Here is a 26,606-nt window from a genome sequence, read left to right as displayed (position 1 = left end):
CCAATTTGTGAGAAGCAATGGAAGATCCTCATAGATTATGGCTGTAAGAATGGATGTACAAATGCATGGAGAGATGACATACTTAGGCACCATCCTGCCTAACAAGCTATGAGATATCGGTTCCAGGTCAGTGAACAGTGTACATTCTTTATACTTTAGAATTCCATTCTCCATTCTAATTCACTTAAGCTGGAAGTGAAGATGGAAGACTTTATTTATTCTTGAAGCAAACTGCTGACTGAGCCTGAAAATTTGCCTAGAATTGAGGAATGACACTGTCTTTTTAAATTAATTATAGCACTTAATTCTTAGTAAACAAAAGACTTAAAAGTCTTAGTTTATAGTTACTTTATTTTCTTCCCTCTTTTAACCAAGACACTTGCATGAGAACTTCTGCTTTCAGCCGTGATAAAGTAACAAAGTCCTAACTTTAATTTGTAAACAATTAGCTGAACAAAGTATATGAAACAGCTGTTTTCAGACACTGAATGACAGGCCTATAGGACTATGATTTCTGGAAGAATGAAACCAGATGAGGTAAATGCTATGCACACCCCAACTTTCTGCCTGGAGGTGCCAGGTGGGGGAATTCAGAGGCTCACCTGAGGTGAGCAGATGGAGTTCAGAGCTCAGGAAGCTGAGGTGGCTGGAATCTGCAGGGCAGAATTCTGGAAAGAAGAGAGCTACACAGAAAAAGGCCTCCAGGGGCACCTGGGTGGCTCAGTCTGTTAAGCGTTATCTTGATCTCAGCTCAGGTCATGATCTCATGGTTCATGGAATCAAGCCCTACACTAGGTTCTGGGCTGACAGTGTGGGGCCTGCATGGGATTCTCTCTCTCTGCCCCTCCCCTATTCATGCATGAGTGTTCTCTCTCTCTCTCTCTCTCTCAAAATAAATAATAAATTTTAAAAAAAATTTTAAAAAGAAAAGAACAAGGTCTCTGGAAATCTGCATAGGGGTTTCCTTGAACTCTTCTTATGTATGAGGCTGCACATGCCTTCCTATCCCAAACATTATGCAAAACACTGGAATTAAAATGAAACATAGGATAAAAGTCCCTGTCTTTCAGGGGCTAAAATATAGCGAAGAATTTCCCACTGGTAGTGATTTCTGTTTTCTTTCTTCTCTTACTTATACTTGTAGTTCTCTGACAAGTCTTAAATTTTATTTAATTTCTGATCACATTTTTTTACTGTAACAAATGTTAGAATGTTACCAATTCTGTGTATATTTGATTTTTTATGGAGAAAGTATTGTAAGCATATAATCATTCATTCATGCCTTTTATTATATACTTTTATAAATACTCACTTAATGCATATAATATGTAAGAAATTATATAGGTTCTGGTATTATAAAAAGTATAAGACATTGCCTCTATCTCAAAGAGTTTATAATTTAGCTGGGGAGATGTGCTTAAAAGCTAATAATATTTAATGTGCATTGAATCCTGGTATGCAAGTACTGTTATTTTATAAGTATTTTATATGTAATAATTCATTTACTCCCCACAACATTATGAGTTAGGTATTATGATTATCACAGTTTTATAAGACAAATAAATTGAGGTGCAGTGAGATTATATAATTTGCTCAATGACTTACATCCTGTAGGTAGCAGAGCCAGGATTTCGAGATTATATAATTTTCTCAGTGACTTACATCCTGTAGGTAGCAGAGCCAGGATTTAGAGACTTAAAATCGGACTCCAAAACAGCTGCCATAACACATTACTGGAACTTCAAAAAATGAACTGTTTAAGGAGTGTTTATTGGAGGACCCATCATATGCAAAGCCGTCTGCTAGGCAGTGACATTTAAATGTGTTTAGGACGATTCCCAGTTTCAAGAAATTTACAGTCTTCATATGATTAACATTAGAATGATTGTTATGGATTAATATCTGAAAAACCCATAATATATCACATGACTCCTACAGGAAAAAATGTATTACGAGTCTCAAACAATTTGCGTATGCATTAACTTTAGGAGAACTTTATTGCCAGGTGAGAACTGGCTCTGTAATATGTTACATATAATTACTTAGCAAACATTTAAAAAATGTTTTAACAATTGGAAAATGTTTTCATATTCTTTTTAAAATATTTTCTTATTTAAAATGTTCACCGATTGTGAAATAAATGATCCTTTGGTGCCGTACAGTCTCCTGCGGTCTGAGATTCCCAGGGCTGCTGCAACAGATTACCACAAGGTTCGTGGCTTAAACAATAGAACTTATTTTCTCACAGTTCTAAAAGCCAAAAGTCTGAAATTGAGGTACCAGGAGAGCCACACTCCTTCTGAAGACTCTAGGAGAGAATCCTTCCTTGCATTTTCCAGCTTCTAGTGGTCCCTGGCCTTTGTTGTCTTGTATTAGCCAATCACTGCCTCTGTCTTCACAAGGCATTCTTCCCTATGTCTGTTCCTTTTCTTCTCTGATGAGGGTACCTCTCGTTGGATTCAGGGCCCACTCTTCTCCAGGATGATCTCATCTCAAGATCTTCCCCTTAATTACATTTGCTAAGACCCTTATTCCAAATAAGGTCACATTCTGAGGTACCAGGGATTAGCCTGTGCTGAGCTGTGTGATATATACTTGGGGGGCCACTATTCAATCCCCTACACCCACCTTAATTACTCTTATTTTTTGTTGTTTTGCTAACATTAAGGGTGGTAGGAGGCTGAAGTGCATGAGCAAGGGGTTTGCTCTTAATAGGGACGGGGATGGAGAAGGGAATGGGAGATTGAGGAGGAACAACAGAGGAAACAGAAGACACACATAACAGAGCAGCAGCCAAAGAGTTCATGACTCCTCAGGCTCAAATATATACTCAAGAGATCAAGAACAGAATAGGTAGAAAAGGAGATCAGATTTTTAAAAAGAGAAGAGGGGCACCTGGGTGGCTCAGTGAGTTGAGCGTCTGACTTTAGCTCAGGCTCAGGTCATGATCTCACAGTCTGTAAGTTCGAGCCCCACGTCAGTCTTGCTGCTCTCAGTGCATAGCCCACCTGGAATCTTTTGTCCACCCCTCTCTCTGTCCCTCCCTCACTCATGCTCTCTCTCTCAAAAATAAATAAAACATTTAAAAAGAGAAGAAACAAATGTCAAGGCAATGGGGAAGGCTGGGGACAGTGTTCAAAGATTCCTGGTAATGAGCTCCATTCACCCTGTTAGGAAAGGGCATTTACAGGTAAAGCATATATACAGACAAGGATAAAGAACCCTGTTATCTAAGCCCATGACTTAAAATGGGGTTACAATTAATAGTAACAACGCATGTATCACCAGTTCTTGCCTCTAACAGCTACTGCAAGATCTGTTAGGTGTGAACTCACCTCAGCCCCGTAATTATTTCTGGTAGTCTTCCTTAGCTGTCCTCCTGGGCTCAGCAACATGTCTTGTCAAGGCATTCGCCATTTCCTTCCTCTCCTGCTGCGCCTCCACTGCCTCCTAATTGGCACGAAAGGATCTCACTGCTGCCTCTGACGATCCCAACGGGCCTTTTCCTGCCATGTCCCTCTAGGCCTTGCTGCCCGATCATGCCAGGTTCTTTGACACCAGTACTCCCCTAGGTGCCAAATCTCTTCCAGCCACCAACACCACAGAGATGGTGTGATCCTCTCGGTATCAAAATAGGTCTGGTTCTCAAAATGCAAAGCCTCACTGAACTCCATAAAAACGTGGAGGCACTGTTTTCCTTCCTTTTAGCATTACCCTTTTCCACTTGGTTTCATAACAATGCTGCTGTGTCATGGTGGCTGATAGACTTTTACTTAGTGTCTCACCGTCCCCATACCTTCCTCCTATAACAACATGCATACACCCATTCCACACACGTATAGACAAACCACCATGAGAACTCACAAAGATCTGAGCAGGATACACATTTGAGTGACAAACACTTAACTGGAATTGTCCTCTGACAATGGCTGGATTTCTGGGTCAAGAGGAAAAAAAAAGAAACAGGAAGGGTAAAACATAGAAATAAATGATTACTACTATCTACACTCTGTGCATCTACGAATCTTTGTACAAGTTTTGGGTAAGTTCTCTAGCACAGGGCCAGGCACATAGGTGATCAATAAATACTTATTAAATGATTCCATGAGATAGAGGAATTGATCCTATGAAAACAGTGCGTGTGGGCCTCGCCAGGTAATGAAGTCCCCGTTCACAGCCCTCATGCTCCTGGAACTCTCCTTCCTGCGCCTACAGTAGGACTCACTTACATTTGCCCAGCTACAAAATTATGATACTTTGAATCAGAGGTCTGTTTGCCTAAAAGGCTATTCTGGTTGAAATAAAAAGTCAGATAAAGAAAGAAGAGTCAGGGAAACTTCTGGGTACTTAAGCAGTATAAGTTTTATTTAGGGCCCTTGGACAAAAACAGTAATTGCACAGGCTTAAATCAGTGAGGGCAAGCAGATGCTGCTCACCCACACAACAAACTGTCCTGGGAATCCTAAAAAGCATAGGCAGAAATTCAGTCTGGAAAACTAACCAGTAGCATTCAGAGGAGCAGCAGACAAGGGATATGATCAAGAGCAATGTTTTCAATTTGTGTCCTATGACCCAGCAGTGGTTTGTGAAATCAATTTAGAGGGTTGATTCCAGCATTTAAAAAAAGTATCAAGTAACAGAATATGGTAAAGTAGGATAGAATAGAAGAGATCATATCTGCATGCACTGCAGAAAGTAACAGTAAGCATTGTTCCATGAAATTTTGCTTTAGAATGTATATGTATATGCATCTCTACACCTGCACGTGAATGTGTACACATGCATATGCATGCATGTAAGTGATGAATAGCAATGTAAAATGTACTATTTATTGTGGGCTATCTTAAAAGTATTTGAAAGGCACACCTGCAGGGAAGGCAGCTACCAGACACAGTTCTGAAGAACCGGTGAGTGTATATCCTACCTAGAGGGACGGCTGCCATTCAGCTCCAAATGATTCTCAAACCTACTCTGTTTGAGAGTACACTCTGTAGACAGAGACTGTATTGGTCACTCTCTTGTCCACAAATGTTTACTGCCCCTTCCAATAAGCCCCTCCCTCTTAGAAGATTATATAATGCTCTCACCGACATCAGTCTTAGACACATGATACGTTTGGTCAATGGATATGAGTAAAAGTGAAGTGCCTGCCACGTCTGGGCATTGATGTATGACCCATCACATTGCTGCCTTTCTTTTCTCTCTGCCCAGAGCCCAGCAATGCCCCAAATAGGAGCTGTCCTCACAGCCAAGCTGCCAGAATGGTGGGGATGTGGAACAGAACCACTAAGCATCAGAAATAGGCAAGAAGCAAAAACAATAATTAAACCTTACTGCTTTGAGTGACTCAGATTCTCAAGTGGTATTATGTCACTTACTGTAGAATAATGTAGCCTCAATTCACCGATACAACGATTTACACAGAAATTTCATAATCAATCTTATTAAATAATGTTTCCAAGGATCCTTTTATTAATAAATATCTTGCTTTAAAAATAGCATACAAGTGACCAATAAACATACTAAAAGGGCCTCAATTTTATTAACCCTCAGGAAAATGTACATTACAACCATGGTACAATACACCTGTACACTCACAAGAGTGGCAAAAATAAGGGAAAAAAAATACCAAGCATTGCTGAAGATGAGGTATAGCCAAACTCTCACATATTAGGTATGTATACTGGTACAACCACTTTGGAAAATTGTTTGTCAGTCTCTGCTATCCCCGAACAGGCACATCCTACGGCAATTCTACTCCTAGGCATATAACTAACAGAAGTGCACATACACATGCTGCATTTCATGAAGAAGGATGTTCAGAGAAGCCCTATTCTTAATAGCCAAATATCTCAAACAATTTAGATACATGAAAAGATGCCAACATCACTAATCATCAGGAGAACGCAAATCGAAACCACAAGGACATATCACTTTACACCTGCCAGAAAGGCTAGAATCAAAATGACAAGAAATAACAAGTGTAGGCACAGATGTGGATAAAAAGGAACGCTTGTGCACTCTTGGTGGAAATATAAAGTGGTGCAGCCATTACGGAAAACAGTATGGATGCTCCTTGAAAAAGTTAAAAATAGAAGGACCATATAATACAGTAATTCCACTACTGGTTATTTACCCAAAGAAAATGAAAACACTGATTAGTAAAGATGTATGTGCCCCTTTGTTTATTGCAGCCTTATTTACAATAGCCAACACTGATTAGTAAAGATGTATGTGCCCCTTTGTTTATTGCAGCCTTATTTACAATAGCCAAGATATGGAAGCAAACTAAATATCCATCAACAGATGAAGGGATAAAGAAGATGTGGTACACACTCACACACACACACACACACACACACACGCACACATACACAATGGAATACTACTCAGTCATAAGAAAAAATGAAATCTTGACATTTGCAGCAACATGGGTAGACCTGGAGGGTATTATGCTAAGTGAAATAAGTCAGAGAGAGAAAGACAAATACCATAGAAACAGATTCATCAATACAGAGAACAAACTGATGATTGACATAGGGGAAGGACATGAGAGGATGGGCAAAATGGTCAAAGAGGAATGGGAGATACAGGCTGCCAGTTATGGAGTGAATAAGTCACAGTGATAAAAAGTACAGCATAGAGAATATAGTCACTAGTATTATAATAATATTGTATGGTAACAGACGGTAGCTACACTTGTGGTGAGCACAGCATACCATATAGATTTGTGGAATCACTATATTGTACACCTGAAATTAATGTAACATTGTGCGTAAACTATACTGTAATAAAAACAAATTTAAAAAAATTTTAACGTTTATTTATTTTTGAGAGAGAGAGAGGGAGACAGAGCACAAGCGGGCGAGGGGCAGAGAGAGAGGGAGACACAGAATCGGAAGCAGGCTCCAAGTTCGGAGCTCAGCACAAAGCCCGATGTGGGGCTCAAACTTACGAACTGCAAGATCATGACCTGAGCTAAAGTCCGTGCATGTGTGTTGTTGACATATTCTATATACGTAAGATTATATATAACACATTATTTATCAATGAGAACTAATGAATTGCAATCACATTAGTGATTAGCAGCCACTTAAATAAACTGTACAAACCTAAGTTTCTATTGCATATACTATAATTTACTCATTTTACTGTGGATGGACATCTGTTTTCAGCCTTCTCTATTGCAAACAGTGCTGCTGGGAACTTTGTTGTATATGCCCCCCTGATTCAAAAGTGCAAAGTTTTCCAGGATACATACCTAGGATTGGAATCACTAGATCTTAGAGTCTATGCATCTTTAGTTTTACTACATAAGACCTAACAGTTTTTCAAAGTGATTATACCAAGATATATTCCCACTCTTAATATTTGAGAGTTCCTATTGACATTTTTAATACGTTGGCCCAATCCTTTAAAGAGACAGAGGAGCTCAACAAAATGCTACACAAGTTTCTACGGCCACTGGATCTACAGTGAGTAATACAGGCAACATTTTGTATTCCAGAACAAATAAAATAATTTTATATGTATATAATTGTACATTTATTTCTATTTCCCTAACAAAATGTCTGATCCTTTCAACACAGCTTTCAAATTTCTGGAAAATTTGCATTTCTAATCTTAGTGCTGCTTAGAAAAGACTTTATACCATTAAAAAGAAATTATTAAATGTTTATTTGTGTTTGGTGCTGAACTGCACAAATAAGATAACTGAGCATTATTATTATTATTATTATTCAAGAAAATCAAACTAACATTGAATGAGTATGTGTTAGTGCCAGTTGGAACTTCCTTTTTACAGATAAGAAACAAAAGATAAGAGTTAATTCTTTCACAGAGCCAAATGGTGGCTGGGTCAGAATTCAAATGCAGGTCTAATTACAAAATACCTTCATGACCATTAATCACCACTGCTTCTTTTTACAATTTTCCTTCTGATCTATTATTTTTTCAACTTTTCAAGATAAAGATACTTTGTCTTGCTGATCTGATTTATCATCTGACAAAAAGGAAATCTTACGTAAGCCTCTAAAATCTGAAGCCCAGTGAAACTGAGTAATTTCCAGTTCTACCATTTTCTCCTGCGCTGCAGTTTTCTGATCTGATGTGAAGACAATAATCATGTGTATATCAGAGGATATCTGTAAGGATTTTATCAGAGAAATAATGGTAAGCCCTTGGCACAGTGCTTCCCACATAGTAGGTGTTCAATACCTGCCAGCTATTATCAACATGAACATTCGTGCCAACATTTATTAAGGGAAACACTTTGATAAGCCTGGCACTTTACTACTGATCTTTGTCTTCTTTCTATCTGGCAAAGCATCTGGCACAGACCAACTGGCCCAGGGAGTAATTGTGGTTGGTGTCAGGGATGTCCTATGAGGGATGACATTTAGCTAAATGATGACAATGAGCTGACCATCTGGGTCAAAGCACTTCAGAGAGAGTGAACAGCAAGAACAAAGGCCCTAAAAAAGGAAGGAAGCAGCCACAAGTGGCCAGAGTTCTGAAGCAACATGGGTAAAAGAGAGTGCTACAGTACATTTGGGAGGTGAGCAGGTGCCTGATCACGGCCTCACAGACAGATTGGTTATGTTCTCCAATTCACTGCTGCATGATAAGATTTGTAATCCAGTGAGTAATATGGCACACATATTTGTAGAATAAATGAGCATCAAAAGGGTCACATTAGTAATTATACTTCCATTACTTTAAAAAGAGAGAAAGCTTTGGCATGGATAGAGCTTTTCCAAACTCCCTCCAGATGACTGGCCCACTGTAGCTGCTAGGTACTGAGTTGTTGTCCCCCACCCCAAATTCATGTTGAAGTCCTAAGCTCTGCCGATGTGATGGAGGTGGGGCCTTTGGAAGGAATTGGAATTAGATGATCTTATGAGGGTGGGCACCCCATGATGGGATTGGTGCCCTTTCAAAAAGAGACACCAGAGAACTTGCTTGCCCCTCACCCCCCACATGAGCACAGAAGAAGAGCCCTGACCAAATTGGCTGGAATCTTATCTTGGACTTCCCAGCCTCCATAAGTTTGAGGTATAAAGTTTTGTTATGTAAGCTCCCCAGTCTGTGACATTTTGTTATGGCAGCCTGAGCAGACTAACACAGTGGGCAAGATTTAGTCAGGGAAGAAGACATGAGTCTCAATCAAAACACTAAATGATCTTAATGCTTTTGCTTTGGGAGAAAAAAATGCCCCTCAACAGTGCGGAGACAAATAAACAGACTAATTGAAGACAGAGAACAAAAGAGGAAATTCCTTTTTAAGCAATGTTATCTCTTGGTGCCACTGCTCCATTCTAATCGCACCAGAGGGAAACTAGGTAATAGTATTCATCGAATTCCAGAAGAATGGGCCCAAATTTCACTCATCTGATTCAAAGGCTTAGTTCAGCAAGAGGCACATGATGTGACTGCCCCCAACTGAATTAGTGATGCGAGCAAATGCACTGCTCTTGACAGCAGCATGCTGAACAGAGGAGGAAAGGTTGTGGGGAATGCCAGGCTTTGATTTATTTTCCTGTGTTGCTTTGGATTTGCAAATAGATATTACATGTGAATATATCAAAATAGGGGACCTATTAAGAGGTTTAAATTCCCTATTTTGTTTATGCAACAGATACTTTCCTAAGCAAATATTCTTGTATGAAGGCCAAACACTATTCTGGGTGTTTGGGATAGAGCAATGAATAAGACAGATATGGTCCCTGCCTACAGAGAGCTTCTAGTGCGGTTGGAGGGAAATAGAAAATAAATAAAACAAACCCAGAAAAGCTCATATGGTCAAAAACGTTAAGAATAAAATCAAATAGAAATGTGCTAGAGAGTGACTGTGGAGCTGTTTCTGCCACTATTCACCTAAGACTTCTGACTAATAAATATTAGTTGGAAGCTTAACATTCACTTTTGCTTTTTGTTGTTGTTGTTGCTGCTGCTGTTCTTGAAAAAGGAAACATTCTAATCACTTCTGGTCAAAAACAATAAAATACTAATCCATGGTCCTTCTTGGGCTATTTTCATTCAATTAAATTTGTATGTATACTAAGTCCTTTTGAAAGGGGAAAGTGACAAACGGGGTTGGATAAGTACATGGGCATTAAAGTACACTAAATGAGTTCAGATTTAGAATGTAAGCAGTTTGAAATTAGGGATCAGATTTTCCTCATCTCTGCATCATGCATAGCAACTAGCAGAGTTCTTGGCATTATTAATAATGTGGTAAATCTAACAGAAAAACTGTGCAAATATATGAACAAGCACTTCAAAGAAAAAAGAATCCAAATGGCTAATAAACACAGTAAGATGCTAACACCAATTCATAATGAAAAACAATAAAGTAAAAGAAGTGGTTTTTTTTCCCAACATATCATAGTTGTAGAGTTTAAAACTTTTGTAAAAAACCCTGAAAAGAACAGTGTTTGCCAGTGTGCGTGTAAACATGAACTCTTATCAATGGTTAACTGATGGAGTCTTTGGCAAGGCAATTTGGAAAAAAAAATCAAAATTGTAAATGTCCATCCTGTTTTTACAGGAAATTAAACCTCAAACAACTTATCCCATGGATATATTTACCAAAACATGCAAATAAAAATTACAAAGATATTCTTTAGCATATAGTTTAAGAGAAAAACCAAAAAGCATAAAAATAAACCAACTGTCCAGGGGACTGCATACATAATTATGGTATATCCACACAGAACAGTATGTATCTATTAAAAAACTATGGAAAGTTCTATGAAATGTATAATTAAATGGAAAAAAAATCAAGAAGTATTAAACATTTCTGAAACAATATGTAAGTAAGTGTTAACAGTGGCACAGCAGGTACAACAACAGCCCCCCAAAGATGTCCATGTCCTAAATATGTCCTAAATACATATGTTAAATTATAGGCAAATGAAAATTAGGGGTATAGATGAATTAAGGTTGTTAATCAGCTGACCACAGAACAGGAAGATGATACTGGATTATCCAGGTGGGCACATGTAATCACAAGGGTCCTTAAAAGTGGAAGAGGGAGGCAGAGGAGAGAACCAGAGAAATGGTAGCACAACAGAGACCTGGCTTGACATTGCTTATGTTGAAGATGGAAGGAAGCCATGAGCCAAGGAATGTGGGTGGCCTCGGGTGGTGGAAAGGGCAAGGGGAGAGACTCTTCCCTAGAGCCTCAAGAAGGGAACAAACACTCAGCCCTCCTAACACCTTGATTATAGCCCAGTGAGGCTCATTTCAGACTTCTGAACTATAAAACTTTAAGTTAAAAAATTTGGAGTTTTTAATCTAAAAAAGTTTGTGGTAATTTGTTACAGGAAACTAATGCGAGTGGTTAGTTCTACAAGGGGGTGCTGGAGGTTGGGGCAGCCTGGTTAAAGATTTCAATTGTATGTCATTCTCTAAGCTGCAGAGGGGCAGAGAGAGAAAGGGAGACACAGAATGTGAAGCAGGCCCCAGGCTGTGAGCTGTCAGCACAGAGCCCAAGGTGGGGCTCAAAACCACGAACCATGAGATCATGACCTGAACTGAAGTCTGATGCTTAACTGACTGAGCCACCCAGGCAGCTCTGTAGGGAATAACTTTTAAAGACAAGTTTCTATTATGGCCAAAAACAATGAGGTAAATATAGGAAAAATAAAATTTGAAGAGAAGGAAATTTTGTATAGGTTCTTACACACTCCCAAGGACTAATAATTAGGCTTGCAATTTCACCCTTACAATGACATATAGTGCCCAAATTTACTGAAAATGTCTATATGTAATAAAGATTAAAATAACACAATTTTGAAAAGTATGGGAAAACCAAGCAAGATAAAAGATGAGTCTCATTTCTCATCCTTGAGTATTTATTACCTTTGTGATTCTACCCTTTCTCCATCTCTTGAAGTTAACTATGCACCACACAATGGTTTTTAGACAGTCATATTGTTATATATCCCAATGCAGTAATAATGAAAACATCTAACTTGTGTCCCTGATATCCTTCTAATTGTTTTAGATGTATTGCATTTAATCCTCACAATAACCCCTCTGTGGTTGGCACTATTATCATGCCTATTTCTTAGGCACAAGGGATTTACTTGCCCAAAGTCCACACAGCTAATAAGTGATAAAAACCAGATTCGAATGGAACAGGGTAACTGCTAAGTGCACAATCTCAACCAACCACTTAATGCTGTGCTCAATATAGTCAAGAAAGTTCGACTCAATGTCTAAAAAGAAATTTCTTCATGATTAATGAAGCACAGGACAAGCTTTATTTTAGCAGTCCTGTGAGCAGATCTAGGGCTGCAGAGTTAACATAATAATATACTTTTCCATCTGGCCTTTCCAATAGTTCAGCCTCTCCACCATACAGGCTCTCCCAACGTCCTTTCTTGTGTCTCCTACTTGACCTCAAAAAACGGGTCACTAACCAAATTGTCTGGCATACCAACTCGACAGCATTTATTATTATATCCCTTTTATTTCTTTGTCAAGTCTCTGTTGTAGGACCCATGCTTTAAGCATTCCTGGAGACTAAAGCTGTGCTACCATAAAAACACTCACAAATTAATGGTATTATCAAATCACACAGGAAGTCATCGTACATAAAAATGAACAACACAATAATGTGACAACTTCAGTTCAATACTGCCAGTTAACCAAATACATCTTAAATTGTCAACAAACAACTCTTCTGCAGGGCTCCTGAAGTAATTAGTGATCCCTAAGAAAACATTCCCCAAACCACAGCATTTTAAGTTAGACTCCATTTGAATGTTGTTAGGGACACCTGGGAAACCTAGAAATACTCCTCTCCAGCCACAATGATCTATATCTCTTTCCTCCATGAAAATCAAATAAGAAACTCTATTCTGTTGTTTTTACTCTAAGTAAGAAAAAGTGAGAAGAGGAAAGATACATTCACAGGCAAATCAATAAATTACTTGAAAATAGATATACATATTGTTAAACAAAGTATAGGACCAATTAAACTATTTCAAAACACCCATATATAAGAACATATTTTGTTTCATAGAGATCCCTGTCCATATCAATCTTCTCACCAATTGAGCAGGCTCACTTTTGCATCCCAGATCTGCTCTCCAGGGCACCACGACACTTGTTTATTCAAATCTTTTTTTTTTTTTTTTTTTTGGTCAGCTGTTACCATACTCTACCCTACCCACTTGGGGTTCCTTTCCCTAACGACTGGTACTCAGTAATATACAGGCTCCCCAGCTTCACAGGCCCCCACACCAACCCCACCCTAACCTAACTTAGAGTTGAGTCTGTTTTTTTCATTCTAAGGTTTCCATCTCTATGCATATCAGGAAAGCTCAAGGAAAGCTTACCTGCTCAAGGACTTTCCTCTTACCAATATCTCTCCTACCTTTCTTCTTCATTATCAATTTCTCCTTCTTTAAAGATCATCACTTTATGTGGCACCTGGGTGGCTAAGTTGGTTAAATGCCCAACTCTTGATTATGATCTCACAGGTGGTGGGATCGAGCCCCCCATCAGGCTCCGAACTGACAGCACAGAGCCTGCTTGAGCTTCTCTCTCTCCCTTTCTCTGCCCCCCTCCTGCTTGCATGCTTTCTCTCAGAATAAATAAACTTAAAAAAAATAATAAAGATCATCACTTTACAAACACACATCTTGCAATAAAATACATGACCACCATAACAGAAACTAAGAAAGAAAACAAAAATAATAGTAGCCCCATTCCTCTGCTACCTTTCACGGCAAAATCTTGAAATGAATTGTTTATATTGTCATTTCTTCCCTTTTGCTCTGCCTTGCTCTCTCCACCCCAGGGAAATATCTCTTGCCAAGGTCATCAGCAACCCCATCTTGCCAAATTGAATGTTCAAGTCTTGGCTTCACCCTACTCACAGTTCACTTCTTCCTTTTGGAAACACATGTATCTCTAGGATTCAGCCTCCTTTAATGGCTCCTCCTTTTCTTCATGGATTTCTGTAAGTAACTGTCCAAGGCTAGATCCTTGGACATCTTCTCTTATTACTCCACAGTGATGAGATCTGGACCCATGGCTTTCAATGTCATCTTTCACTGGTAATCCTAAACTTCTTTCCCTAGTCTCAACCTCTACCCTGAGCTCCAGACTTGTGTATCCAATGATCTTCTTCTTCTTGTTGTCTTCTCCACTTGGAGGTCTTACAGGCATCTCAAACAAAATATGATCAAAACAAAACTCTGATGTTACACCCCCCCCCCCCAGCCTACCAACCCAGTCCCTCCATGAGAGTTCCCCATTTTACAACATGACAGGATATTATAATTACATTTATAGTCATTCTCACCCACTAGAATGTAAGCTTCATGAGAGCAAGGATTTTGTCTTGTTTCTTGCTGTACCTCCACTGTCTAGACCAGTACCTGGTGAACAGAACGTGTTCAACAAATATTTGATGAATGCAAAATAGTGGGAGAAGGAAAGTAAAAACAATAAACACTGTAAAAGCTACAAATATCAAATAACGATAAAGATGCTTTCTTAACAGTTTTTCCTAATCAGCAGAAAAGTGCTGCCTTTTTTTTTTTTTTTAATGGTTTGGTGGAAATCTGCCATAGTATTATGCTGTTATTTCTGGAGATTGTGATAATCAATTCTTTTCCTCTTTAATGACTAGTCCCTCCCATCATTCTTCTAGTTGTCAGGTGGGCCTAAGCAGGAGGTGAACTAATGAACTAATGAAGTAATAGGACATTCAAGTGTCCCTGAAGGTGTTATTTACGTCTTTACGTTATTTACAAACAGGTAGTTGTTCTTCAGTCTAAACATTCCTTCTGTTCTACACTGGGAAGTCAACTTGAGCAACATTTCCTAATTTTCCCTTCTGACTTAGACTCCTGGGTATTGTTAATATTCCTCTTTCACACTTGCCAATCAGCTGGCAAAGGTCTTTACATCTACTAGAGAGAGAACTGGAAGCAATGATGGTTGCCTCTTGGATGTCTTGATTCTAATACTGAAGTCCAGCGATTACCATGTCCATCTCCAGCTCTGGAATTTGGAATTACACCTTCTTAGAGAATTTAATCAAATCAGGACTTTGTGCTATACTTTAAATAATTCTTTAACAGGAGGTAGGTTAAAGTCAGGCACTGTTTAGCTTCTGTAGTTCATGATTCTTGAAAAGCTGAGGGACACTTTTTCTTTCCTGATGTCAATCTTGCTTCAACCTAAAATTCAAATCCTTAAAATGCCTGTGGCACCAAGTTGTGATTTCATTCTTTTTTCTATAACTACTGTTTATTGGGCACCCATCTTATTATTCATTCTAAGAGCTTTTTACTATCTAAGAGCTTTGTACTACCTCATTTAATCCTGAGAATAACCCTATACGGTAACATTATGCTCACATAACAAATTAAGAAACTAAGGCGGTGAGAGGTAAAGAACTTGCTCAGGGCCATGATTCAAACCAAGGTGTGTCTGACTCTAAATCCTATGCTTTAACCACTGCACCATGGCCATTTTTGCTTTCTTTGTCCCTCCTGATGATTTGGGTTATATTACCATTTGTACGTTATTATTATTTATAGCCCCTACTTAAAATGTTTTGAGGACATTTATAATAAAAAATATATATAATATTTATTATATATGTTTATATATATAATAAAGCAGTTAAGATAAAATAGAAAATTTTACAAAATGAAAAAAAGAAGCACATGTCCTTGAGAAGTATGACCAAAAGCATTAATATGATGCCTTAGTCCTAGGACTAGGACCTGAGAATTGAATTCTCAGGACTAAGACTGAGACCCCTAGTGTCAACATGAATTATTTGTTCCAGGAAAATTTTGCCTAGGACAGATAAGACTGTCAACTGATAATTTAATTCACTTTTAAATAAACTTTTACTTTAGGAAAATTAACTGATCTTGGACAATCGTCTACTTACCCAGGAAAATAGCTCACATACCAAAACACAATACCCTGACCAGGTCTCAAGTAGCCACTGTAACTGAGCTTTAAACTGAGCTCTCTGCTTCCCAGCAAACATGTGAAAAAGGAAACACACAGAGTCATTTAATTCTAGTTTTCTCTCTTTTTTAATACCATTAGACAGGGGTGCCAGGGTGGCTCAGTCAGCTGAGCATTTGACTCTTGACTTCAGCTCAGGTCATGATCTCAAAGTAATTGGGATCAAGCCCCACATTGGGCTCTGTGGTGACAGTTCAGAGACTGCTTGGAATTCTCTCTCCTCCTCTCTTTCTGCTCCTCCCCTGCTTGCATGCATATGCTTTCTCTCTCTCTCTCTCTCTCTCTCTCAAAATAAATAAATAAACTTTAAAAACAAAATAAAATTGGAGCACCTGTGTGGCTCAGTCAAGCATCTGACTCTTGGTTTCGTCTCAGGTCATGATCTCATGGTTAGTGAGACAGAGCCCTAAATCAGGCTCTGTGCTGATGTGAGCCTGCTTAGAATTCTCCCTCTCCCTCTCTCTCTGTCCCTACCCTTCATGCACTCTTGCTCTCTCTCTCTCTCTCTCAAAATAAATAAATATTTAAAAAAATAGAATAAAATACCATTAGATATGATACAGCCATAAAAAAAGATGCTATTGTGCCATTTGAGATAACAATAGATGAACCTACAGGGTATTACACTAAGTAAAATAAGTCAGACTGAGAAAGACAAATAACCATATGATTTCACTCATAAATAAAAACTTAAAAAAGGAATAAACAAAAAGCAGAATCAGACCTATAAATACAGAGAACAAACTTAAGTTGCCAGAGGAAGGGGGGTGGGAGGTCAGGCAAAATGGTGAAGGAAAAAGGGAGATACAGGCTTCCAGTTATGGAATGAATAAGTCACAGGAATAAAAAGCAGAGCATAAAGAATACAGTCAATGATACTGTAATAGTGATGCAAAGGGACAGATGTCAGCTACACTTGTGATGAATATAGTATAATGTATAAACTTGTCAAATCACTAAGTTGTACATCTGAAATTAATATAACATTGTGTGTCAACTATATTCAAATAGGGGCACCTGGGTGGCTCAGCCAGTTGAGCATCCAACTTTGGCTCAGGTCATGATCTCACGGTTCGTGGGTTCAAGCCCCGTGTCAGGCTCTGTGCTGACATCTTGGAGACTGGAGCCTGCATCGGATTTTGTGTCTCCCTCTCTCTCTGCCCCTCCCTCACTCACATGCAGTCTCTCTCTATCTGTCTCAAAAATAAATAAACATTAAAAAAACTATATTCAAATAAAAAAAATAATAAAAATAAAAATAGAAAAATATATAAAATAACATTTTAAAAATACCATTAGATATTCAAGAGAAATACATTTCTTCCCCATTATTTTTAACCTCATTGCACAGATAAACAACTGAGGCTGACAAACACTATGAGATTTAGACAAGATTCCACTGAAAAAAAAGTGGTAGAGCTTGAATTTGAACTTAACTCTTACCTGACTTCTGGGTCCATATTTTCAAACATCACATCAAATTCCTGATAAGAGAAAGTATACAGCTTTCCAATACTCCATGTCAAGAGAAGACTAAAACTTAAGAAAAAATGGAGGAGTTGGCAGATTGCATGTCACTTGGGCTATGGCCCTTAAACACCTGTCAGCTGGGTTTTTGACAGGAATAGAATAACAAGTAGGCAATTGAAGTTAACCCTCTCTGATGACAGCCTCTGATGAGTATTCTGTGCTGCAGAATGAAGGGAGATACACAAGCTTTGGGTACCAGATAAGCAGGTGGCAAGGCTGACACTCCATTAAAACTGATGAAAAGCCTGCTGTGATAATTTGGATATAGGGGTCATCTTATTTGCATAAAGAGAAACGGCAAAGAAAGACACAGGATTAAGTGGTCCTTAAGAAGAGCTGTCAGAGTGAGCACCTATTGGCAGAAAAAAAATTAGACGGGAAGTTCTATGACTGGATATTATGAGCTCTGTATTTCAAATCCAAAAGAACTTCTGTCTTGATTTTTGCAATGTCTGGTTGTGAATATCAGTGGTTTCCATATTTCATTTTAGAGAATACATATGAAAGCAATGATTTTATTTTTGGAACAGTTGATAAAGAACTGTTACCTGTAGACAATTGAATTAATGATTTTTTTAAGTCACTCCTAGAAGAAATATTAAATCATCACAGGAAAAGAAAAAGGAGCCTGAGCATGTCTTCCAAATTGTACTATCTATCAAGAATGCAGGCATATTGATAATCTAAAAGTAAAAGGGCCATCAAAATAATTGAAACAAAAGAAAAAAATAAGAGAGAAACAGTACTAGTAAAACTTAAACATATTGTTACATGGTAATAATTACAAAGTGAATCCCCAGCATAGGAGTATGTAGGCAGAATAACAGGATACAATAGAAACAGGACAAACTAGGACAGACAGGATAAAAAACACAATACAGTGAAGACAGACTCATGCAGGTGTTCTTTTGGGAAAGAAAACACAAGTCTCTTTAAAAAAGGAATCAATTTTAGTTTAAAGGGAAATTATGAAGAAAATCACTCAGACAAAAAAATGTGTTATTTATTCAGAAGCTATGTATATAATTACCTTCTCAGACCTGGTAAGAAATCCTCAGGCTACTGAATATTTAGGTTTCCGGAAGCTAATCAAAATCTATTGCTGGCTAATCAAGCAGAAAGAAGTAAGATTAATTTTGACTATAGTGTTCTACTTTTGATATTCAAAGTAAAAATACTGAGACTCTTATCAAAATTATAAACCCTTAACCGAAGAACTTAGGCCAATTCTAAAAGCTTATAAATCATGCCTTAAAGAACTATGCCAAGGGGGCGCCTTGGTGGCTCAGTCAGTTAAGCGTCCAACTTCAGCTCAGGTCATGATCTCAAGGTTTGTGAGTTCAAGCACCACATCTGGCTCTGTGCTGACAGCTCAGAGCCTGGAGCTTGCTTTGGAGGTTGTGTCCCCCTCGCTCTCTGCCCCTCCTCCACTTGTGCTCTGTCTCTCTCTCAAAAATAAACATTTAAAAACAAAAAGAACTATGTCAAATTAAAGAATCATATATTGCAGAAAATATTAATAACATTAAATATGCTTATTTTTCTTCATTTGAATTGAAAATTATTAACAATTCATTCTTTTCATTAATTAAAGATATTCTGGGTTTTGTTGTTTTTTTTTAAAAAAAACTGTAATTTATTCTGACTCTCCCAATTTAAACTGTTTATGATAAGTTTAAATAGAGTGTATAGAGAAAGAGGGACACCTGGCTGGCTTAATCGATAGAGTATGCAACTGATTCTTGACCTCAGGGTCGTGACTAAAGCCCCATATTGGGTGTAGAGCTTATTTAAAAGAAAATAGAAGGATATTCTTTTTTTATTATTACTTTAGAGAGGGGGGCAGAGAGAGAAAGAGAATCCTAAACAGGCTTCAAGCTCAGCACAGAGCCCCATGCAAAGGCTTGATCCTATTACCTTAGGATCATGACCTAAGCTGAAATCGAGAGTCAGACATTCAACCAACTGAGCCACCTAGGTGCCCCGAGAAGGATATTCTTTCTAAAAGAGGGGCACCATGCTGTAAATGGTGTTGGGATATTTAACCATCTCAGAGAACTTTTTAAATTTAAACTCTCACATTGTTCTACATACCAAACTGAATCTCACATAGACTAAAGCATTAAAAGTAAAAATCAGGGGCACTTGAGTGGTTCATACATTTAAGCAGCTAACTCTTGGTTTTGGCTCAGGCCATGATCTCACGGTTCATGGGTTCAAGAGTAGCATCAGACTCCACGCTGACAGTGGAGCCTGCTTGGGATTCTCTCTTTCCCCCTCTTTCTCTGCCCCTCCCCTACTTGTGTGTGCTCTCTCTCTCAAAATAAATAAATAAAATTAAATTTCAAAAAGATTAAAAATCAAACCATCAAACTGATATAAATATTATGATTTTATAGTTTTGAGAAGGGTGAAGGGAAGAAGGAGGGAAAAACATTGTATTCTTAAAACCACTAAAAGGAACCTCATAGGATTACAAGCAGTGGATTTAAAAATAGAACTGCCAAAACTTCAGTGTGTCAAAAGTAAAATAAAATCAAAAGGCAAATAAAAAACTGGAGGAAATACTCATAGTAATGATTAAGAAAAATCAACTGGGCAGAGGGGAGGCGGATGGAGGGATGGATGGAATAGGTGATAGGGATTAAGAGTACACTTATCATGACCAGCACTGAGTAATGTATGGAAGTGTTGAATCACTAGATTGGACACCTGAAACTAATAGAATACCGTATATTCACTAGACTGGAATTAAAATGAAAATAAAATAAATATAAATAAATACAAAAAAGAAAAAAATCAGTCACTTCTTGAAACACACATACATAATAGAAACACTAAAACCTAATAAATAAATATGCAAAAACATAAGGAATACAAATTATTCCTTAATTACTAAATGAATTTATTCATTAATTATTCCACAATTTAATGAATGTAGCAAATTTCTCATTCACTTGTTCTTTTTTCTGTGTCTACTGTATTCTAAGCTTTGTGCTAGGATACACTGATGAGCAAGATAAATCATGTCTCTACCATAAATGACCTTATAGATTAGTACTGAAATGCCACTACTCACCTACCAAATAAGCAATCAAAACGAGTTATAAAGCTTAATGCTCGCCAGGGCTCAGTGAAATGGGAATTCTTTTCTATTACTGATGAGAGCATAAATTGCTTGAACCAATTAAGAAAGCAATATAGCTACATGTAGGATCTTTAAAAAAAAAAAAAGCTTTGTATCATTTGATCTTGTAATTCTATTTTTGGAATGCTATCCTAGTGAAATAATCCTAAATATATTTTTAAATATATGCAAACAGCAATAAAATAATAAAATAGCTAACTCTGACTCCATGTTAACTACGTGCCAGGTGCTTTTCCAGGTGTGTCACATGTAAGGATTCATTTAATTCTGGCAAAAGCCCGGAGAGGTATGTATTCACTCATTCCCATTTAATAGGTAATAATATTGAGGCCTGAAGAGGCTGTTTTACTTGCCTAACATTCCTCCACTAACATGTGCAGAGCCAGCGCTAAACTCTGGCAAATATGGGGATGCAACTACTTGCAAAATCTACACATAGCTCTAAAAACAAAATCCAAAATTTGTGACTTCAATTATTTGCAAAGTTTTAAGTAACAAACTTTTAGGAGATTTTTCCTAATACAATTTTTCTTTTGTTCCTCTGCATTATCCAAAATGAAATGTTATTATGCTAGGCTTCAATAACATTTTCCAGCAATTCAGTTTTAAAATAAAGATTAAGATGCCCAGGTCCTATTTGCCCAAGAATAAGGGCAAATATGAAGGTTTTTTAGCCTATGATTTGGTTAAATATGTCAGGGAAAGTCTGTCTCCAAAAGCAGTTTGAGGAGAGCTTTAAGAATCTAGTTGGACTTGATAAGGATTCTTGTTGAATTCAACTTCCATAATTATTAAATATATTTTTCAGCCTCCATAATACCCTCTACTCATTTCGGATGGAAGTACAACTCATGGATTGTTAATAGAGAACTAATCGATTTCAAGGCCATCTAAGATATTCATTATAATAAACAAAGAAGAACCCGGCAGTAAGTCTTTAATTACTAATATTTCTCTTAGGCCAGAGAACCAAGTGGTGGCCACTGGATGTTTCCCAGAGGGCACTAATCAGGCTACGTACTTAGAGGATGTCAGGCAGGTGTTTCCTACTTTAATTCAGACAACTATCCTGAGCAGCACAGGGTGAGAGAAGTGCCTTCCAGTACTATAATTAATTACATACTTATTTTATCCCTCTGAACAGTCTAATAGAAGCACACATTGCATCACACATGCTCATATGTTCAGCAGTGTTGGCATAGCATTTGCACAAAGTAGGTGCTTAACAGAATGGTCATTCATGAAGGAGGAGTTTTGCAGCAAATTAAAATACAGCACAGAATTTTCATTTCTCTTTTCATTTCATCTTTCTTTCTCTTGCCACAGAGTGTGAGAAATTGTGGTCACATATGACTATCTGCACGTACACATCGAAAGCATTTGCCAACTCAATAGTATTTCTCTCAATCTGAAGCTTAATGGTGGATTTGCCCATCACAATAAGAGTTAGGTAATAACACTGTCTGACCTTGGAGTGACTCATTGCCCTTCTCTGCTGACTGGCCCCAGCAGAAAGGGTGATGCAGAATAAATGTACACCACAGTAAGATGGGCATCACCAACTCTCCTCTTCTGAATCCTATTAATTTTAAACACATCCTCTATCTTCTAATGACAAGTGCCCCAAATAGATGAAAATATAATTTAAAAAAATAGCCAAAGGTACATATTTATTACCTTCTATTCTACTTTTTCTTTCTTTCTTAATGGCGCATTTCCAATTGGGTGGTATCACCCATGTGGTAGGCTGAATGATGGCCCCCAAAGATATCAAGTCTTAATGCCTGGGACCTGTGAATGTTACTTTCTATGGCAACAGAGACTGTGTAGATGTAATTAAGTTAAGGATTTTGAGATTGCAAAGTTATCCCGGATTGCCCAGGTAGACCCTAAATGTAACCAGAGTATCTTGATAAAAGGGAGGCAGAGGAAGATTTGACGAAGACGGCAATATGACACTGAAGCAAGATGCTGAACTGCTGACTTTGAAAGGTGGAGGACAGGGCCTTGAGCCAATTAATGTATGGAATGCAGTTCTAGAAATTGGACAAAGGTGGAGGCTAAAAGAGGAAATAGGCGCTCCTATAGTGCCTTCAGCAGGAGTGTGGCCCTCCCCATACTTTGACCTCAGCCCAGTAAACTGCAGACTTCTAGCCTCCAGAAACTAGAGAGTAAGTTTGTGCTGTTTCAAGCCACAGAATTTGAAGTACTTTGTTACAGCAGCCCTAGAAAATCAATACAGACCCAAAGGGAGTGAAATTGGTCCTAGGGGAAGTGAAAAAAGTCTTAGGTATTACGATGGTGTGTGATTCCCTCAAGCTCAACCCTATCCTCCAAAATCTTATTCCTCGCTATTTAATTTTGTGGCAATTAGGAAAAAATATCTTAAAAGGCTCCTTTATAGAGATGATAATGAAAGAAAAGTGGTAAGCACTGCCAGTGAAAGACTGATTCAAATAACGAGGTGAGATGTTTATTACTCTGAAGGCCCAGTCTCACCATCATTAATAGCTGCAGAAGAGAGGTGATGTTATACTGACAGATTCTTTCATATCCTCCTTTCTTAATCACCAAGTTCACCATCCAAAAACGTTTGAAGGCCACTTCTTGGTACAAGTAGTCAAATCTCTACCTTCCTGTTTAAAAACAACTGTGGGGGCACCTGGCTGGCTCAGTCATTAAGCATCTGACTTCAGCTCATCATGATCTCATGGACTGTGAGCTCAAGTCCCATATTGGGTAAGCTTGGGCCCCACTTCTGGTGAACCCCACTTCTCTGTCTCTCCCTCTCTCTCTCTGCCCCTCGCTTACTTGCATCCTCTCTCTAAAAAAATAAATAAATAAAAACAATTGTAGGGGTATACTGTTTGCTAAAGCCCATGAGGAAACACATGTTGGTATTCTAGATCTCTTAATGTAATGTAAGTGGTGAGGTTTTTTTATATTGTGGTAGCCTCAAAAGAGATTTTTAGTTCCAATTCTGCTTTTTGAATAATTGTTTTAGTGAAACCAAAACCCTATCAAAGAATTATTTCTAAATCTGAGTACTTTTAATATTGCTGAACAAGTGATAATGAGAAAGCTAGATAAGAAAGTAATCAATGTATAGGCTGTCTAATGGGATATATAGTATTCTACTCTAACTCAAATTGAAAGTTAAAGTTTGGATCTATTAATACATTTAGTACGATTTGGTCTATAATATTTATTTTAAAAAAATATATTTGTTGATTAAATATTTAAAGGTATAATTCAGGGCACCTGGGTGGCTCAGTCAGTTAAGCATCTGACTCTTGATTTCGGCTTAGGCTATGATCCCAGGGTCATGGGACTGAGCCCCACATCAGACTCTTTGCTCAGCATGGAGCCTGCTTAGGATTCTGTGTCTCTTTCTGTCTCTTTCTCTTTCTCTCTCTCTCCCTCCTTCCCTCTCTCTCCCCTACTCATGCACTCTCTCTCAAAAAAATTAAAATTTTTAAGAAGTATAATTCAAAATATATACATCAAAATTCATTATATACCTAAGCTCACCCATTTATTTGCTCTTTTTGCCTTGCTCAAGTAGAAGTTTCCTATAACCTTCAAGAAATTAAGTTCTGAGTAGATTCAGGTATTCTTGATCGTTAGATTAAGCTATAAACTCCCTTAGGAGAATTAAATGCCTGAAGTGAATCTTAATCAGGCCTGAGCTGCCAACCAGGATGTTCTCTGGAAATAGAGGTCAAGATGTAAAAAAACATTAAAATTGTCCACTAAGCACTCCAGCTAAAATGCTGACTGTGCATTATTTCTCCTTCTACCCAGTCTGCACTAGGAACAAAACCTGAGCTTCTTGGGATGGGAGAAAAAGTTTCAAATGGAATCAAGCTATTTTTAGTCCAAGAATCAATGTGTACAAAATGGATTGTACACAGATCTTTCTTCTTATATTCCAAGAGACAGAAAGCTGATGTTTGACCCTATTCACAAGATATGAAAGGGAAGGGAGGAAGGGAAGGCAGGAGAAGGGGAAAAGGAAGGGAGTCAGGCAGGAAGGGAGGGAAGGGGAAAGGAAAGAAATATATACATGATAGATAGATAGATAGATAGATAGATAGATAGATAGATAGATAGATAGATCACATATACCATACCCATTTTACATTTATCAGGCTGCCTTTCACAGCTTATTATTTTTAAATGATGAATGAGAACTAACAGAAACTTACTTACCTTTTTAAAAAAGTAGACTATTCAAGATTACTTTAAAAATAGATTTTGGGGGCACTGAAGTGGCTCAGTTGGTTAAGCATCTGACTTCAGCTCAGGTCATGATTTCACGGATTGTGAGTTCAAGCCCAGCATCGGGCTCTGTGCTGATAGCTGACAGTGCAAAGCCTGCTTTGGATTCTCTGTCTCCCTTTCTCTCTGCCCCTCTCCCACACATGCGTGCATGCATATGTTTGTTCTCTCTCTCTCTCTCTCTCAAAAATAGATAAATAAACATTTAAAAATAGATTTTCTTTAAAACCTAGATCAACTTCAGAGTTTCCATTTCTATAGTATGTTCTGAGCAATACTCTATGACCATTTCTAACTTTGGCTTGACCTTCCCTGCAGTTTCCCTTTTTAATTCTCCATTTGGCCCTGGTTGTTTTTTGTTTTTTTTTTTTTAATTAAAAAAAATTTGTTAACATTTATTCATTTTTGAGAGACAGAGAGAGACAGAGCATGAGCGGGGAAGGGGCAGAGAGAGGGAGACACAGAGTCTGAAGCAGGCTCCAAGCTCTGAGCTATCAGCACAGAGCCCAACGCGGGGCTCGAACTCACGAACTGCGAGCTCATGACCTGAGCTGAAGTCGGACGCTCAACCGACTGAGCCACCCAGGCGCCCCTCCATTTGGCACTGGTTTAATGACTGGCTATTACACAGGAAATTGATGCAACTATCATATCAGGCCAGAAGTTTATGCCTCTTCTCATATTCTAGTGCAGAAACAAAAGAGTCATAAACAAAAAAGGTACTATTTTGAAGCTGTGTCCAAATGATGTCCAACATCTGGATGTTGGAAATATTTACATATGCTTTCATTTTTTAAGTTGCCCTCAAAATATCTGGCATTATAAAGATGCAGGTCCTCATTACCTCTCCAAAATAATCTCAAAAAGGCTAAAAATATTTAATAGGGATCAACTGACATCATTTTCAAAACTATTCAAGAGCTGTTGTATTATTTCTCATTGACAAATAGAACAACCAACTTCCAAAATCATGGAAAAAATATTTTCAATCTTTAAAAAGAGAAATTAAATGTATATGCTCCTTACAATAATGCATACATTTTAAACAATATCCACTGACTCTATGAGCATATGGGATTGCAGCAGGCATCATGATGGTTTTATAGATGTGTATAATGCACTCCTCACCTTGCTTTAATGGAAAACTGACTCTCCCCTGGGGACACTGTTTCCCCTGCAACCCTCTCAAGTGCTGGCCTGGAGGTGGGATGGGTGCCCCTTTTGCTCCACATGGCTGCTTTCAGAGCAGTCTCCCACCTCTCCTAAAACTCCTCTGCTTCGAATCTCATGTCATTATGAGATTTTCTTCTTAGGCTGATAAATACATATTTGGGGTGGGGGGACAAAATAACAGTAGCTTCCACTGGGGCAAGATAGTGGCAGCAGGGTAGGACTAAACCCTGTATACTATCCATTACCACCAATGATACAGTCACTTCCCAGACACCAACTCATTCCCCGTCATTTCTCCAAGACTTTAGCTCCAGGCTTACTGTCAATAACTCTAAAACTTCTGGTCATACTTCCTGGCATCCTCAATATGCACATAGATGATCTTGGTTCCTGGAATTCCTCCTCTTGAGGAACGTCCTCCTCTGGCTTCAGCTACTCTTTCCCCTGCTCCTCCCTTAGTGAT

General features: G+C 38.1%; 1 protein-coding gene across 5 annotated transcripts in view; it reads right to left on the bottom strand.

Moving 5' to 3' along the window:
* The window catches only part of BICD1 (BICD cargo adaptor 1), a 252,906-nt gene that overhangs the window by 101,873 nt on the left and 124,427 nt on the right, over positions 1–26,606 (bottom strand). The window lies entirely within an intron of this gene.

The sequence above is a fragment of the Panthera onca genome, chromosome B4 (genome assembly GCF_046562875.1).
Source record: "Panthera onca isolate mPanOnc1 chromosome B4, mPanOnc1 haplotype 2, whole genome shotgun sequence".
Taxonomy (NCBI): Eukaryota; Metazoa; Chordata; class Mammalia; order Carnivora; family Felidae; genus Panthera; species Panthera onca.
This window is presented reverse-complemented; position numbering and strand designations above follow the sequence as displayed.